Source organism: Triticum urartu, chromosome 4A (assembly GCF_056163025.1).
Source record: "Triticum urartu cultivar PI428250 chromosome 4A, HENAU_Tu73, whole genome shotgun sequence".
Classification (NCBI taxonomy): domain Eukaryota; kingdom Viridiplantae; phylum Streptophyta; class Magnoliopsida; order Poales; family Poaceae; genus Triticum; species Triticum urartu.
Window position 1 is genome coordinate 349,955,978 of NC_141876.1, and position 3,465 is coordinate 349,959,442.

A 3,465-nucleotide genomic window follows, 5' to 3' on the forward strand; every position below is an offset into this window, starting at 1 on the left:
CCAGGGGGTAGGCGCGCCCCCACCCTCGTGGACAGGGTGTGGGCCCCCTGGCCTTGATTCTTTCTCCGGTATTTTTTATATATTCCAAAAATATTCTCCATTGATTTTCAGGTCATTCCGAGAACTTTTATTTCTGCACAAAAATAACACCATGGCAATTCTGCTGAAACAGCGTCGGTCCGGGTTAGTTCCATTCAAATCATGCAATTTAGAGTCCAAAACAAGGGCAAAAGTGTTTGGAAAAGTAGATACGATGGAGAAATATCAGCCACCAGGTCTTGTGTGGCCTGAGGTTGGGGTGATACCCCTACTCGTGGACCTCTTCTTCCGCCTGGAGATCATCTCGTACACCAGAGCTGCCACGGCATGCAACCTCCTTCCCTCGAGCACCGCCGAGCTTTTCCTCATCGACAGCTGCCTGACTTCGGAGGTTTTCCCCGACGTTGATGTACCATATCGCTATGTCACGTTGTTGTATCCATCCACCGCGTGCATGCGCACTGCCTAGTTGGTCTAGACTACCTTTCCTTTTCCGAACTCATACTTATGGCTTGTAACCGAACTTATGTATGGATCTGTATGCCGTATTAGGCTACTATGTTGTAACCATCGAACTTCTTTCATTACGCATGTTTCATCGTGAATGATTCCTTGTCTTTGAAAAATTCTTCATGCTGAACTACCCGTATTATATGTTAGCGGGATGGTCAGACCCGCTGGTTGTGGTCGTGGTGGCAACGCCCCACCACCGCTTGAGTACATGGCTGGTATGATCCAACAGTTTGAGCTGAACCGCCAGTTAATGGAAGGAGTGATAGCTCAGTTTCCTCGCCCCAACTTGAACCTAGTAGCCAGCCACTGTGATACTGAAAGACTTTGCACATCTCGACCCAAGCATCTACTGTAGCTCAACTCAGCCACTTGATGCTGACGTCTGGCTCTATGACATCACTTTCGAGCTAGAGTCTGCTGGTGTAGCCCCTGCCAGCTATGTCACCTTTGCGGCATATTATCTGAAGGGTCTAGCTGCTCAATGGTGGGATAGCCACATGCGTTCACTACCTTCTGGAACGATCATCACTTGGCCGGATTTCTAAGCTGCTTTCCGTGCCCGCTTCATTCCTGAGGGAATTATGGACAGGAAGAAGCACGAGTTTCGCAACCTCACCCAAGGCAACAAGACTGTGGATGCCTATCAGTGGGAGTTCCTTGACTTGTCCCGCTATGCTGAAGATGACATTGCCACTGATGCACGCAAACAGGAAAAGTTTCATGATGGACTACAAGTTGATATCAAGCTGGCGCTCCTCGTGCATGACTTTGGTGATTTCACCACCTTGGTGAACAAGGCCATTCAGGTCGAAACTGGTCTGCATGAACACCTCGGATCCCTCAGGCGCAACTGTGATGTGGGTTCATCTTCGGGCCTGTCATTGTAGAAGACATTCCCCTGCTATACCTCGCCTGCCTCCTCCACCACCTGGACAGCCGAGACTTCAAGATGCACCACCCCGAGCTCCTGCTCCCCGTCCCAATGATGGGCTATGCTTTAGGTGTGGTCAACCAGGTCTCCGTGCCAGGGAATGCTCTCAGAATCAGTACTAGCTTGCACTTCCTCCAACTGTCTGTGGTAACAATCAGCCCTGCAACAATAATGCCAGGCCTTATGGTCGTGGTCAGGCCAACCACATTGATCTGAATGAGGCTCAAGACCAGCCTGCTACTGTGTTGGGTACTCTCCTTGTTAACTCAATACCAGCTTCTGTTTTATTCGATTCAGGAGCAACGCATTCATTCATATCAGAAGATTTTGCATCCATGCATGGCCTTAAGTTCGAAGAGATGAACAACCCGCTAGTGTTAAACACCCCTGCGGGACAATGTTGAACCACCATGGTTAGTTTCAACGTCCCCGTTGAAATTGAAGGGATGGAATTCCATGTTTACCCCATTGTTTTGAAGTCATCCAATATCGACCTCATTCTGGGAATGGAATGGTTGAAAACACATGCCGCTTCTATCATTTGCGCCACTAAAACCGTCCATCTACTACATCCGTCAAGTGAGATAGTGAGCTACCATGCTCATCTTGTTCGAAATGCCGGAGCACGGATTTATTCCTTGAATGTGTGAGACCCTTCTCCTTTGAGAGAATTGAAAACGCTACACCGAAGTCTGAAGTATCTGCCCGGTCCGCGTTCTCGATCAAGCTGAACGTTGTACCGACAGAGGACTATCAAGTTTCTGAGGAAAGTTCAGTGGGAAATCCTTCTGAAGATGAAGCCACTTGGAGACTCGAGGGTCGTCTTTGAGATGAATACCCCGTTTTGTCTCCTTCTACCTCCTAAAATCTCAGGACGAGATTTCTTGTAGTGGAGGAGATTTGTAACGCCTGGATAATTAAGCTACAGTAATCCTCTGCTAATGATGACACGTCACCACGATTACTGTTGTTAAACTCTCATTGATTTGAAAACGGTTCAAATTCAAATTCAAAAGATAAAGTCAAAAATAAAAGTTTTCAAATGTCAAAACTAAAATGTGCTCTATGGCAAATAATTGATAAATATTGTTGGTGAAGAAACCAAAATTTTATAAAATGTTTAAGCGCTCAAAAGTGATTAAAATAGTGGCTTAAATAATTATATAAGTGCCTTTTATAATTTCTAAAATGTTAAACTATTTTATTGGAGAGTGAAACTTTTGGGGGCAGTAGATTGAGTCACAATACTAATTTAGAAAATGGAATTATAATTATAGAACTAAAAGAATAAAAGGCACTAAATTTAAATAGTAAAGGAAATAAATAAAAAGGTTGAATAAACAAAATAAATAAATGAAAAGAAAACCTCTCCCCCGGGCCAAATGGCCCAGCTGGCCTCAGTAGCCACACCAGGCCGGCCCACCCGCGCTTCCTGTCCCCGCTCCCCTGTTCACGGGCAGCGGTGGACGCCGGCGATGGCCGCCATGGCACATCGCGATGCCGTGGCGCCCATCCACCGTGCCCCCTTCCTTTATCTACCCCGGCCACCCGAACCCTAGTTTCCCATCTTCTTCTCCCCCTCCACTCTCGCTCGCTGCTCTTCCTCACCCGCTCCCTTCTCCACGCCCGTAACTGCAGGCGTCGTCACAATGACCTCCTTTGTTCACGTGGCCACCGCCATACCCGCTGGTTAAGCCTCACCAGAAGACGCTCTAGCCACCCCCGCTTCGGCTGCGAGGATCGGATCGAGCGCTACACCACTACGCCGACCTGCTTGAGCTCGGACCCCCTGCACCGCGAGATCACTGCCGTCTTCTTCCACTACGTACGCGGTGCTCTCCTTCGACTCTGGCCACCCTCTGCTGCTCCTAAGCCACTAGACGGGCCTCCTTGTGCCTGCTCGGTGAGCGCCTCTCTCTCTCTCTCTATCTCTATCTTTCTCTCTCCTACTCCCACCTGGAAATGCCGCCGTAGGCCCTTAT

At 48.3% G+C, this 3,465-nt stretch overlaps 1 pseudogene; it reads left to right on the forward strand.

Annotated features, from left to right (window-relative positions):
• Window positions 1-1,133: 1,133 nt before the first annotated feature.
• Window positions 1,134-2,133, forward strand: LOC147975831 (uncharacterized; annotated as a pseudogene).
• The last annotated feature ends 1,332 nt before the right edge of the window (window positions 2,134-3,465 follow it).